The sequence below is a fragment of the Neofelis nebulosa genome, chromosome 13 (genome assembly GCF_028018385.1).
Source record: "Neofelis nebulosa isolate mNeoNeb1 chromosome 13, mNeoNeb1.pri, whole genome shotgun sequence".
In the NCBI taxonomy this organism is placed as follows: domain Eukaryota; kingdom Metazoa; phylum Chordata; class Mammalia; order Carnivora; family Felidae; genus Neofelis; species Neofelis nebulosa.
The window spans coordinates 54,048,720-54,063,358 of NC_080794.1; the positions used below are offsets into that span (position 1 = coordinate 54,048,720).

At 38.2% G+C, this 14,639-nt stretch overlaps 1 long non-coding RNA gene across 3 annotated transcripts in view; it reads right to left on the reverse strand.

The window, feature by feature from the left end:
* Positions 1–531: 531 nt before the first annotated feature.
* The window catches only part of LOC131493036 (uncharacterized), a 57,038-nt gene continuing 42,930 nt past the window's right edge, over positions 532–14,639 (reverse strand). For all 3 annotated transcript variants that reach the window (XR_009252413.1, XR_009252409.1, XR_009252408.1), the window contains one exon: positions 532–803. This is a non-coding gene — a long non-coding RNA (uncharacterized LOC131493036). The remainder of the gene's footprint in view (positions 804–14,639) is intronic.

Below are 14,639 nucleotides of genomic sequence, written 5' to 3' on the forward strand. Positions count from 1 at the left end.
AAAAAAAAAAGACAATGAGTTCAAAATAAATATATAAACATTTTTTTAAGTAATAATGTTCTAATTTTCAGAACATAGATAGCAGTGTAGTATAATGGGTAAGACCATACATAGACTATGGAGACAAACTTCTTACATACAAATCCTGGTTCCACCATTTATTTACTAGCTGTAACTTGGAAAAATCCATCAAAAAAAGCACTAGGTCATGGGGTGCCTGGGTGCCTCAGTCAGTTAAGCATCTGACTTCGGCTCAGGTCATGATCCCACATCTGGTGGGTTCGAGCCCCGCATCAGGCTCTGTGCTGACAGCTCAGAGCCAGGAGCCTGCTTAAGATTCTGCGTCTCCCTCTCTCTCTGCCCCTCTCCTGCTCACACTCTGTGCCTCTGACTCTCAAAAATAAATAAAAACATTACAAAAAAAATTTAAAACATATTGGAATAAAGACTGCACACAAAGGCAAAATTTTTTTAATTTAAAAAATAAACTGTTCTACAGCATAAAGAAAAAGGAATACTTTCTGATTATTTTAATGAAGTAATTATTTTATTTATACACAAAATGACAAATATTGCATCACAAAGGAAAATTACAATTCCATAATTCTAATGAATTATTCATGAAGAATAAGTCTTAAAAAATATATCAACAGAGTCCAGGAACAAATTAAAAGAAGGACACCAGGGTAGCTCAGTCCGTTGGGCATCCAACTCTTGATCTTGGCTGAGGTCATGATCTTAGGATTGTGATCTCAGGGTAGTGAATTTGGGCCCCACCTTGGGTTCCATGCTGGGCATGAAGCCTATTTAAAACAGCAGCAACAAAAACAAAAAACACAAGATATCCAATTGCAGCTGACCCAAGGAAAGTGAGATGGTCCAACATTAGGAAAATATAATTACCTTCATCACAGACATGGAAAACACATTTGAAAAAAAATTTTTGCCTTTTCTTTCCTGACTTTGGTACAAACATTTCTAGTATTTTCCTATTTATCATAACACTGTCTTTGAGGCTTATGTTAAGGAAGTATGCATCTCTTAATATTGTACAAAGGTTTTTAAAAACCAAATATCTTAAATGGAAAATGGTATGAAAACTTGCAAATATGTTATATAAAGCAGGACACAACACAGTGTTCTCTTAGACCAAAATACAGTTTCCAAAGTCTCAGGTGACTTTGCTTCTTAGGCCATTCTCAGGTATATCCTAGTGAATCAACAAGAAATTTTAAAACTTGGCCATTTTGAACTAAAACTGTTTTTCAGTGAAGCCAAACTACATGGAAGGAGACAGAAAGTAGAAATCCTCTGTTGAAATGAATCTTCCCCATTATCCAATAGCAAAAGTTCATGGTCCTATGTCAGAGATCATCTGTCCACTATCTTGGAATTTCTGGAATAATCTCCTTTGCTTTCACTTTCTTTCCCTCCCTCAAATACCAGGGCCACTAGGATCTGGGGGCTTTGCATCAATACAACTTCTGACTCCAATCTGCATTTCATATTCAGTGCAGTGATGTTACCAGGAAGGTGACGGGATTTACAGAAATACAGCAAGTTACAGAGAATGTAAAGATTCTTTATTGGCAATGTATATGGTAACTTATAAAGGCTGCTCTGCAAATCAGGAAACAACAAAGAATTCCTTGAGAAGAATTTCCTAAAACCCCAAGGTTCCAGGTCCACAGGTATGAAGCTGTGAATTATACTACCCATATGAAGTAAGGACTCTTTCCATTGCAGAATCTCCCTTTGACATTCTCATTGGATTTTATATTTATACCATCTTGTCCTTCTGGCCCATTCCTGACTGTTTTGTAGATTTGGCTACATGTATCATATCAGAAGCAAATGACAAGTGAAAAGTAACTGTGACTTATTTCTAAACATTTATTCTAAAATTGATTAAAATGAAGGTCAATTTCCCAGTACCTTCCAAGAGCAGGCATATCCCTAAGACCTTGTCCAAGGCCCATGTCTGCAGAAGATTTTTATGAAATTTGACATGCTGATTCTTAAATTCATGTTTAAAAGAAAAGGGTCAAAAGCAGTTAGCTGAACTTGAAAAAAAGAATAAAGATAGCTACATTATATTGAGATTTATTTAAAAGTGATAGTTACAAAAGTGTCTAGTATTAGAGATAGGGATAGAGATAGACAAACCAGCAGAAGAAAATACAGAGCCTGAAAGTAGACCATCAAATAAATGGAATTTGGACTATAACAAAGATAGCATTAAAATAACCAAAGAGGGGCGCCTGGGTGGCTCAGTCGGTTGAGCGTCCGACTTAGACTCAGGTCATGATCTCGCAGTCCGTGAGTTCGAATCCCATGTCAGGCTCTGTGCTGACAGCGCAGAGCCTGGAGCCTGTTTCAGATTCTGTGTCTCCCTCTCTCTCTGACCCTCCCCCATTCATGCTCTCTCTCTGTCTCAAAAACAAATAAATGTTAAAAAAAAAAAATAATAATAATAATTAATAAATAAAATAAAAATAAAATAACCAGAGAAAGCATAAGTATTTAATAAATGATATTGAGGCAACTTTCCATTTGGAAGAAATCTAACATCCTAACTGAAACATAACTGAAATATAAAAATAAGTTTTACATGAATTTAAGATGTAAATATGAAATGTAAAATATCCCTTCAGGGGGAAAATATATACTTGTTTATAATGAGGGTTGGAAAGAATTTTATTTTTTAAAAAAGAGTTAAGAGGCAAAAACTCTAAGAAAAAATATACATTTTAATAATTTACAGTTAAAATTTTCTCAAAGAGGTGGCCCAGTCGGTTGAGCATCCAACTTTGACTCAGGTCATGATCTCGTGGTCTGTGAGTTCAAGCCCCGCATTGGGCTCTGTGCTGACAGCCCAGAGCCTGGAGCCTGCTTCAAACTCTGTGTCTCCCTCTCTCTCTGACCCTCCCATGCTCATGTTCTGTCTCTCTCTCTCTCTCAAAAATAAATAAACATTAAAAAAATTTTTTTTAATTTTCTCAATGACAAAATACCCGTAAATGAAATTAAATGCATTAGGCAGGGAATGGAAAAGCTTATTTGCAAAGCGTATAGCAAACAAAGATTTTTATCCACAACAACTGTAAAGAACTCTCACAACTTCTTTCCTAGTGACTATCCTAGAAAAGCCTAAATTCTTACAATTTTTAAAAAATTTTTATTTGAGAGAGCGTGCATGCATAGGAGAGGGGCAAAGGGATAGACACAGAATCCCAAGCATGGTCCACACTCAGTGCAGAGTGCTACATGTGGCTCAATCCCATGAGCCCCGGGACCATTACCCCAGCCAAAATCTGAAGAGTCTGATGCTCAACCTACCAAGCCACCCAGGCACCCCTCTCACAATTCTTAGAGAAAGCAATGAATGGAAGGAGAAAACAGAATGGCCTATTAACATAGGAAAAGATGCACAACATCAATACTATTCAGAAAAAATGCAAATTAAAACAGCAAAAATGCCTTGCAAGAACATCAGGTAACAAAAAATCATAAGTCCAATAATTTCAAGTTTTGGCCATGATGCATGAAAACACGAATGCTCATATACTGCTTGGTAAGAACATAAAATCTGTACAATCCATTTAGAAAGCATTTTGGCATTATCCTGCAAGCTAGTGATTCCATTCCTAAGTGTGCTCCCTGGAGAAATTATCCACAATATGCAAACAGACACATGTACAAGAATGTTCATTGCAACCATTTCTGAAATTGAGGGACATTGATTGGAAACAACATAAATTTTCATCAATTTTGAAGTAGATAAAATATTATGACTTATGCATACACCAAAATATCACAAATAAATCATTTCTTTATGTAGCAATGTGAATGAATCACATAAAACTAATTTAAGTTTTAAAAAGCAAATTGCGGGGCAGCTGGGTGGCTCAGTCGGTTAAGTGGCCAACCCGATTTCAGCTCAGGTCATGATCTCACAGTTTGAGAGATGGAGGTCCCCAAGTGGGGCTCCGTGCTGCCAGCATGGAGCCTGCTTGTGGTTCTCTCTCTCCCTCTCTCTCTGCCCACCCCCCACTCTCTTTCTGAAAATAAATTAACTTTAAAAAAAAAAGCAAACTGCATAAAGATAGACACAGTTTGACAGCATTTATATAAACTTTTAAAACAAAACCTATGCCTTTATTTGACACACATCATTTTCTAGAGTGAACTTTTTACCATTATAAAATGTCCCTCTTTGTCTCTAGTAACATTTTTGTCTTAAAGTCTATTTTGTCTAAGAATAGTGTAGCCACTCTGCTCTTACATGATTACTGTTTTTACAGTATATCTTTTCCATCTGTCTATGTCCAACCTATTTGTATCTTTGAATCTAAAGTGTGTTTTTTGCAGACAAACTATAGTTGGATATTAATGAGGTTTCCTTTCAGTCCAGTCTAACAATCTCTGGCTTTTTATCAGTAACATTAAATGCAAACAGATTATTAATATAGGAGAATTTATATCTGCTATTTTGCTCATTCTTTTCTCTATGTCTCATGTCTTGTTGTTGTGGTTCCTCAGTTCCTCCTCTACTACACTTTTAAAAATCAAGGAGCACCTGGGTGGCTCAGTCAGTTGAGTGCCTGACTCTTGATTTCTACTCAGGTCATGATCTCACAGTTTGTGAGATCGAGCCCCGCATCCGACTCTGTGCTGACAGCCTGGAGCCTGCTTGGGATTCTCTCTATCCCTCTCTCTCTCTCTCAAAATAAATAAAAGATGAATGACTACTCAAGTGTACATTTTAAAAAATAAATTAAAAATAAACTAACCAATACAGATTATTACTTGATATCATCTTAGGACTTTTAAAGAAGTTAAGGGAGGGGTGCCTGAGTGGCTCAGTACGCTAAGCATCCGACTTCAGCTCAGGTCATGATCTCGTGGTTTGTGGGTTCAAGCCCCACGTCAGGCTCTGTGCTGACAGCTCAGAGCCTGGAGCCTGTTTGGGATTCTGTGTCTCCCTCTCTCTCTGTCCCTCCCCCACTCATTCTCTCTCTCTCTCTCTCTCTCTCTCTCTCTCTCTCTCTCTCTCTGTCTCAAAAATAAATCAACATTTTAAAAAATTTTTTTAATTTAAAGAAATTAAGGGGAAAAAAGGAAAGGAAAAACATATTTATAGACTCATATAGATTACACGTGATAAACCCAACAATCCAATTCTATAACTATTGTTAAACAATGATATTTTAAATCAACGTTAAAAACAGAAAAAATAGGAGCACCTGGGTGGCTCAGTCAGTTGAGCATCTGACTTAGGCTCAGGTCATGATCTCGCTATTGATGAGTTCAAGCCCTGCATCAGGCTCTGTGGTGATACTCAGAGTCTGGACCAGCCTGCTTCGGGTTCTGTGTCTACCACTCTCTTTCTGTCCCTTCCCCACTCATGCTCTGTCTCTCTCTCTCTCAAAAATAAACATTAAAAAAATAGAAAAAACATTTATACTGTCTTTTATATGTCTTTTTCCACTGTTCCTAATTTTGGGGGTAGATTCAAGTATCATCTGGTTTCACTTCCTTTCAATCCTAAGGACTTTCTTTAGTATTTTTTTGTGGAAATCTGCTAGCAACAAAAATTCTGTTTTTGTTAATCTAGAAATGTTACCTTGCCTTTATTGTTTTTAATAGACTTTACTTTTTAGAGAAGTTTTAGGTTCACAGCAGAAGTGAGCAGGAAGAAAGCTCCCAAACACCGTCCCACCCCCCAACCCATGCACAACCTCCCTCACTATCAACACTCTGTAGCAGAATAGTGCATTTGTTACAATTGAGTCTAATTGACACATCATTTCACCCAAAGCCCATAGTTTTTGTTAGGGTTCATTCTGTGTGTTTTATATTCTACGGATTTTGACAAATGTATAATGACATGTATCCACCATTATAGTATCATAAGAATAGTTTCACTGTTCTAAAAATCCTCTGTGCTTTTTTTTATCCCTCCCTCCCCCACCCCCTGGCAACCACTGATCTTGTTACTATATCCATAGTTTTGCCTTTTCTAGAATGTCATGTAGTTGGAACAAGCATAATGTTTGGCCTCATCAGATTAGTTTCTTTCACTTAGTATAATACGCATTTAAGGTTCCTGGGTGTCTTTTCACAGCATTTCTTTTTAGCACTAATATTACATTGTCTAGATGTACCACAGTTTATTTATCCTAATAAAAGACATTGTGATTGTTTCCAAGTTTTCACAATTACGGAAAAACCTGCTATAAACATCCATGCGCATCCATACCTTTTTGTGGACCCAAGTTTCAAACCCCTTTGTGTAAATACTAATGTGACTGCTACATTGCATCGTAAGAGTATATTTCGTCACACACACTCCCCCAGTTTTATTGCAATATAATTGACATACATCACTGACATACATCACTGAACATACAAACCAAATGAGTTTCAGATGTACAGCATCATGGTTTGACTTACATACTGTGAAATGATTACCGCAATAAGTTTAGTTAACATGTATCATCTAACATAGATACAATAAAAAGAATGGGGTAAAAAGAAAAAAAATTCTCTGTTTTTAAGGAATGATTTTGTTGTTGTTTTCTTTTATTTTTATTTATGTTTTCTTTTATTTTTTTAAGTTTATTTATTTATTTTGAGAGAGAGAGCATGAGTGGGCTAGAGTCAGGGAGGGGGGAGAGACAATTCCAAGCAGGCTCCACACTGTCAGCACAGAGCCTGATGTGGGGCTCAAACTCGTGAGCTGTAAGATCATGACGTGAGCCGAGATGAAGAGTTGGATGCTTAACTGACTGAGCCACCCAGGTGCCCTGAAAAAATTCTCTTTGTAATAAGAACTCTTAGGATTTATACTCTTAATAATATAACACTCTTCATATATATCACACATTAGTGGTAACTATACTCATTATGTTGTACATTACATCCCTAATACCTATTATCTTGTAACTTGAAGTTTGTACCTTTTTTTTAAACTTTTGTTTTAAGGTATCACATAATCCATTTTCTTATAATAAATCAGAATATTTAATCATTTCTTTTTTTCTTACAGCATCTTTGATTTAGGCAGAAGTATTAAATCGAGCTTTTTGATATTGAGAGGTATTTTTTTTTTGTTTTAAAGTAAGCTTCATGCCCAGAGTGGAGCCCAACACAGGGCTTGAACTCAAAACCATGAGATCAAGACCTGAGTTGAGATCAAGAGTCAGATGCTTAACTGACTGAGCCACCCAGGGGCTCCAAAGTTTGTACCTTTTGACCACCTTACTCCAATTCCCTTTCCTCCCACCCCTTCCTCCGGTAACCACAAATCTGATCTCTTTTTCTAGGAATTTAGTTTGTTGTTGTTGTTTTTTAGATTTCACATATATGTACAGTATTTGTCTTTTCTCTGTCTGACCTATTTCACTTAGCATATGCCCTCAATTTCCATCTGTGTTGTCTCAAATGGAAGAATTTCGTTTTTTTATTAGTATGTTTCGTTTTATTTAAAAAAACTGCCAAAATCTGTTCAAATTGTAGTCCCACCAGCAGTGAATGAGAGTTCCCGTTGCTCCATATTCTCGCCAGCATTTAGTGTTGTCAGTGTTTTGGCTGTGTGCCATTCTAATAGGTGTGCAGCGGAATGCCATTATTTTATAACCCTCATTTTTTCATATAGTAACTTTGCTACATATAGAATTCTTGGTTTTACAGGGTAGTTTTTATCTTTCCTTTCAGCACTTCATTTTTCCTTTTTCTTCTTGAGATATACTGATACATAACATTGCATAAGTTTAAAGTGTACAACGTATTGATATGACACTTTTATATATTACAATATGATTCCCGCCACAAGGCAGACTTTCTTGACTCTTTTATTCTTCTCTGTTTGTTCTGCTCTGACTGGGTTGTTTCAAAATCCCTGTCCTCTATTCTGCCTTCCATTTGCAAAAGCCCTCTACTTTTTTTTTTTTTTCATTTCACGCATTGAATTCTTGAGTTCTAGAGATTCTGTTTGACTCTTTTTTATGATTTCGATCTCTTTTATAAGTACCTCATTTTGTTCATGTATGCTTTTCTTCGTTTCATTGGACTGAGTTTCCTTGTAGCTAATTGCCTTTCTTCAAAAGAGCTATTCTGAATTCTTGGCCAGCTAGATCACTAAAGTCCATGCCTATTAGCTCAGTTATTAGAGAACTGTTCTCTTTTGGTGATGACATGCTTTCTTTATTCTTCATCTTCCTTGTGGTTTTGCACTGCTGCTTTCATATTTGAAGTCGCAGACACCTCAAATCACTACTAGTTGCCTTCAGATGGGGTACATTATTCATTGGTCCTGTTATATCTGGAGTTTCTCCACCTTTGTGTGGAAACTCCTGCTACACATTTCTCGTTCCCTCTTGTGGCAAAATTCTTAAGCTTTTGTGTCTTCCCTGATTTTTATAATTCACGAAGCTTGATTGCTCAAACCTCTCCTTTGATTTCCAGAAGGTGGTGCTATAGTTCAAGTTTGAGGATCATCCCACGTCCACAGACGTGGTCTGATTTTCTAATAGCACTCCATTTACTGTTTACTAGACTCACCTGGTGGCCATACTAAGGAGTGTGCACAAGGAGCCAGCCACAGAGTGGGAGATGTGGGTTTAGTGCTAAAGGTGTTCAGGGTGCTAAAGGTGTTCAGGGTCTCCAGGGAGAGATCCTTGGGTGAGGCTCTCACACAAGGTCATGGGCAGACTCCCTACAGAAGTCCTGAGGGTAGTCATCAGAAACGGTTTCCCTTTAATGCCTTTGATCATCTTAAATGCCTCTTTCCTGATCTTCTCTTTCCTTCACACCTCAGAGAAACTGGTTACTCTCTAGCAATGTCTCACAACTGGGGTAACGAGGCACTCACTCACTGCTTTCCTTTTCCCCTGCAAGAGAGGTTGCTGGAAGGCAGTTCAGCTTCACTCTCGCCTTAGAGGATAGGCAGTGCTGGCAAAGCTCCTCTTACCTTCTCCACTGCATTCAATCTCATTTTTCCCCCCTCCAATGGCATGCTGGAATCTCCCCCTTAGGAAAACTGGACTTCAAAGTCTCTCTCGTCTGTGGGTATCTGCCCAGGTCAGCACTCCACATTTTCCCCAAACACAGCCAAGAGGGACTGGGGCAGGTTCATTGGCTCTCCTGGTTCTGCAGCTCCAACCAAGGTCTGTCTGCCTATTACTGAATAATTACATGTGGGCAAGACTCCTTTTGCATTCCTTAGCATATGGTCCCGAATCCCACAAATCCTACACTTTTGTTCATGAATGGATGCCTAATTAAATGTAAAAGTAGAGAACAAGAAGGAAGAATGTCTGTCACACCATCATGCCGACTCTCCATTCAACTCTCCATTCAGCACTTGTAATTTCATTCTATTGCTTTTGGCCTCCATTGTTTCTGGTGAGAAATCAGCTGTTAATATTATTGTATATGGTAAATTCTTCTTTATTGCTGCTTTCAAAATGTTCTCTTTCTGCCTTGGCTATAATGTGTCTAGCTATGGGTCTGTTTGTATTTATACTACTTGGCATTTATTGGGGTTCATGAATGTGTAAATTAACATTTTCATCATATTTGGGAAGTTTTTGGACATTACTTACTATGTTTTCTATGCCTTTCTCTCCTCTCCTCCTGGGACTCCCATTATTATTTTGTTGATATGCCTGCTGGTGTTCCACAGGTCTCTGAGACTGTTTGCTTTTCCTCATTCCTCTTGTGTTCTCTGGTATCTAGGCTGTAAAATCCCTATTGCTTTATCTTCAAATTCACTGATTCCATTGCTGGCTCAAATCTGATTTTAAAAATCCTTCTACTGAGGTGCCTGGGTGGCCCAGTTGGTTGAGCATCCAACTTCAGCTCAGGCCATAATCTCATGGTTCATGAGTTAGAGCCCCACATTGGGCTCGCTGCTGGGCAGAGCCCACTTAGGATCCTCTTTGTCCCCCTCTTCCCCTGCCCTTTCCCTGCTCTCACTCTCTCTGTCAAAAATAAATAAAACATTTAAAAAGTGTTTTTAAATCCTTCTGCTAATTTTTTTTTTCATTTTACTTCATTGTACTTTACAAGTCTATACCTTCCATTTGGCTTTTTTAAATAATTTCTATCTTTTTATTGATGATCCCTAATTTTTTAAGTTTTATTTATTTTTGAGAGTAAAAAGGAGATTGTGTGAGTGGGGAAGGGCAGAGAGAGAAGGAGAGAGGGAATCCCAAGTAGACTCCCTGCTGTCACGGAGTATGTGGCTCAAGCTCACAAGCTGTGAGATTATAACCTGAACAGAAATCAAGAGTCAAACATTTAACCAGCTGAGCCACTCAGGTGCCTCAGGCATTTTTTTTAAGATTTTATTTTTAAATAATGTATACGCAGTGTGGGGCTCGAACTCACAACCCCAAAATCAAGAGCTAAGTGCTCCATCAACTGAATCAGCCAGGTGCCCCTCATTCAGCCATTTAAAAAAGTTACATTTAGGGGCGCCTGGGTGGGTCAGTCGGTTGAGCGTCCGACTTCAGCTCAGGTCACGATCTCGCGGTCCGTGAGTTCGAGCCCCGCGTCGGGCTCTGGGCTGATGGCTCAGAGCCTGGAGCCTGCTTCCGATTCTGTGTCTCCCTCTCTCTGTGACCCTCCCCCATTCATGCTCTCTCTCTGTCTCTCTCTGTCTCAAAAATAAATAAACGTTAAAAAAAAAATTAAAAAAAAAAAGTTACATTTAAAGGGGTGCCTGGGTGGCTCAGTCAGTTAAGCATCCAACTTCAGCTCTGGTCATGATCTCACAGTTCATGAGTTTAAGCCCCGCATCAGGCTCTGTGCTAACAACTCAGAGCCTGGAGCCTGCTTCAGATTCTGTGTCTCCCTCTCTCTCTGCCTCTCCCCTGCTCACAATCTGTCTCCCTCTCTCTCTCTCTCAAAATTAAACATTAAAAAAAATTGTTTTTCAAAGTTATGTTTAAAGAATTTTCAATCATAAGTGAAAGTACTCAGTTACCAGCTGTTGAGCCTGGGATGAGTTACTTAACCTCTCTGTTGAAGTAATATTATTTATAACAGGGGGTTTGGGTGAAGTGTAAATGAAATGATACAGCAGTTCTCAAAGTGTGGTCTCTGGACCAGCATTATCAGCATCAGTTGGAACTTGTCAGAAATGCAAATTATCTATCCACCCCCCCAAATGACTTTGATGCATCATGCTAAAGTTTGTGAACCACTGGGATAAAGTATTCAAAACATCTAGCACATTGGGGCACCTGGGTGGCTTAGTCACTTAAGTGTCTGACTTTGGCTCAGGTCATGATCGCATGGTTCATGACTTCAAGCCCCATGTCAGGCTCTATGTGGACAGCTCAGAGCCTGGAGCCTACTGTGGATTCTGTGTCTCCCTCTCTCTCTGCCATCCTCCACTCACGCTTGGTCTCTCTCTCTCAACAATAAATGAACATTAAATAAAAATAAAAATAAAAATAAACATTTAAATAAACATCCAGCACATGGTAATAATCATAGCTATTAACTTGTAATATGTAGCATGTGAAAAGCATTATGCTAGGGTTTTACATGACTAATATTACTTAACCACCATAACAATCCAGTAAGGTTTCACTATATCCCTTTTATAAATGAGGAAACTGAGGCCCAGGGAAGATAAGGAGCTTAGAGTTGTTCTGTATTCAGGTTTCTTGTTTTGAAACATCAATGTAGTAAGCCACAGATTCACTCACCTCACTCAATCACATGCTTATCAGTCTTATTTATCACCCATTTTACAGATTTTTTTTTTTAAAGTGATGCCCAGGGGTGCCTGGGTGGCTCAGTTGTTTCAGCCTCCACCTCTGGATTTCTGCTCAGGTCACAATTTGTGAGTTTGAGCCCCATGTCGGGTTCTGTGTTGACAGTGCAGAGCCTGCTTGGGATTCTCTTCCTCCCTCTCTCTCTCTGCCCCTCCCTTGCTCATTCTCATACTCTCTCTCTCTCCGTCTCTCTCTCTCCCTCTCAAAATAAATAAATAAACTTAAAAAAAAAAAGTGATTCCCAGAGAAGAAAAGTGACTTTCCGGGAGTCAAACAGTTAAAGGAAGAACCAAATAATAATAATAATAAATTTTTTAAATAAAAAATAATACCTTATTAAAATAGTTAAAGAAATATATCCAGAGAAAATAAATTTGTGTATGACTATTAGCCTCTTGGTGAGAAGAGTTGCTCACAGAGTTGAGGATACTGGAAGCAACATCAATAGCTAATTAAAATACAAGGCATATAATCAAGTGGTTTTCTTTGCTCTGGATGAGCCAAAAGATGTTACTACTCAGTTATTATTATTTATTCAGAATGTCAGTAAAAAGTTTGACAAAGCAAAATCAGATCTATAAATACAGAGAACTGATGGCTGTCAGAGGGGAGGAAGGTGGGGGGATGGACAAAATAGGTGAAGCAGGATGGGAAATACTGGCTTCCAGTTATGTAATGAATTAGTTACAAGAATAAAAGGCACAGCGTAAGGAATGTAGTCAATAACACTGTCAATGATAGCACTGTATGGTGACAGATAGATGGCAGCCGCACTTGTGGTGAGCAAGGCATTATGTATAAACTTGTCGAATCACTGTGTTGTACACCTGAAACTAAAGTAACATTGCATATCAGCTATACTCAAAAAAAATTTTTTTTTATTTTTTTTAATGTTTATTTATTTTTGAGAGAAAGAGAGCACGAGCGAGGGAGGGGCAGAGAGAGAGGGAAACACAGAATCTGAAGCAGGCTCCAGGCTCCAAGCCATCAGCACAGAGCCCGACGTGGGGCTTGAACCCACGAACCGTGAGATCATGACCTGAGCCAAAGTCAGATGCTTAACCGACTGAGCCACCCAAGTGCCCCTATACTGAAAAATTTTTTAACTAATAAGTTTGAAATCATTGGAGAATTAGTTCCTATGAAATATAGAAGAGAGTATTTTCAAATAGTTTGTGAAAACACCAATTCAGTACAACTTGATGTAGAATCTGCTAAGATGTGTTACAACTGATAATAATGAAAATATAAGGCAGAAAAAGGCTGGCCGAAGTAAGAGTTAGAGAAGTCTTGGGCATGTTGTGTGTGCCTGAAGTATCTGTGGAACAAGCAGACAGACATCTTCAGGAGGCCGCTGGATGTATGGTTCTGAACTCAGGAGGGAAGCCAGAGATGAAAATTAATTTCACTTGTTTTTATCTTTTTATCTTTGGGTGCCTGTGGCTCAGTCAGTTAAGCATCCAACTCTTGATTTAGGCTCAGGTCATGATCTCATAGATCGTGAGTTAGAGCTGCACATTGGGCTCTGCGGTGACTGTGCAGAGCCTGCTTGGGATTTTCTCTCTCCCTCTCTCTCTCCCTCTGAAAAATAAACATTAAAAAAAAAAAAGAAAAGAAAAACAAGGGCATAATGGTAAGAACTAAGATAATCAAAACCACAACATGGATAAAACAAAATCACAGCAAGAAATGGAAGAAAATCTGCTTTTAGTTCCAAATGGTGCTTTTACAGATTTTAGAAAACTGCCTAAGAACTGACTTCAATAACAAGGAACCATCAAACCTCAAGAAATAATTCTCAAAAATTGAAAAATTTGACTACTGAATTGTGAAAAACAAAATCAAAACTCTTAACGGGAGGCCTGAAATAGAATGGATAGACATAAATGACTAATTCTGCAAATATCCTAGAATGTAGACTAAAAGAGAGACTGCCAAATGCATATGGGAGGGAGGTCGAGCGTTCCTTCTTGATAATATAAAAAAGTAAGTTTTCCAGCTTATTAGTCATCACAAAAGTAGAAACTGACTTGCCCTCTACTATCTATTGAGTAGAGAGACATAACAGCCTGTCAAATTACTCAAGAAATACACAACCTAGATCAAGAAAAGGAAAATGACCACCCCATATAAGAGGAACCAGAATCCTGAGCAAAGAAGTCTAAGCAAAGTAATTTGTAGACAAAGACAATGATATTGGCTGACATATCCAGAAAAGCTAACATGTAAACAATAAGGATTCCAGTAAATGAAAGGAACAGATGGAAGAGAATTAATCATAAATAAGATACTTTCATAGTGAAAGCCTTTTTTTATGTTTCCTTTTTTTTAATTTTATTTTTTTTTAATTTACATCCAAATTAGTTAGCATATAGTGCAACAATGATTTCAGGAGTAGATTCCTTAGTGCCCCTGACCCATTTAGCCCATCCCCCTCTCACAACCCCTCCAGCAGCCCTCTGTTTGTTCTCCATATTTAAGAGTCTCTTCTGTTTTGTCCTCCTCCCTGTTTTTATATGATTTTTGTTTCCCTTCCCTTATGTTCATCTGTTTTATCTCTTAAAGTCCTCATATGAGTGAAGTCATATGATATTTGTCTTTCTCTGATTGACTAATTTCACTTAGCATAGTACTCTCCAGTTCCATCCATGTAGTTGCAAATGGCAAGATTTCATTTGTTTTGATTGCCCAGTAATACTCCATTGTATATATATACCACATCTTCTTTATCCATTCATCCATCAATGGACATTTGGGCTCTTTCCATACTTTAGCTATTACTGATAGTGCTGCTATAAACATTGGGGTGCTTGTGGCCCTTTGAAACAGCACACCTGTATCCCTTGG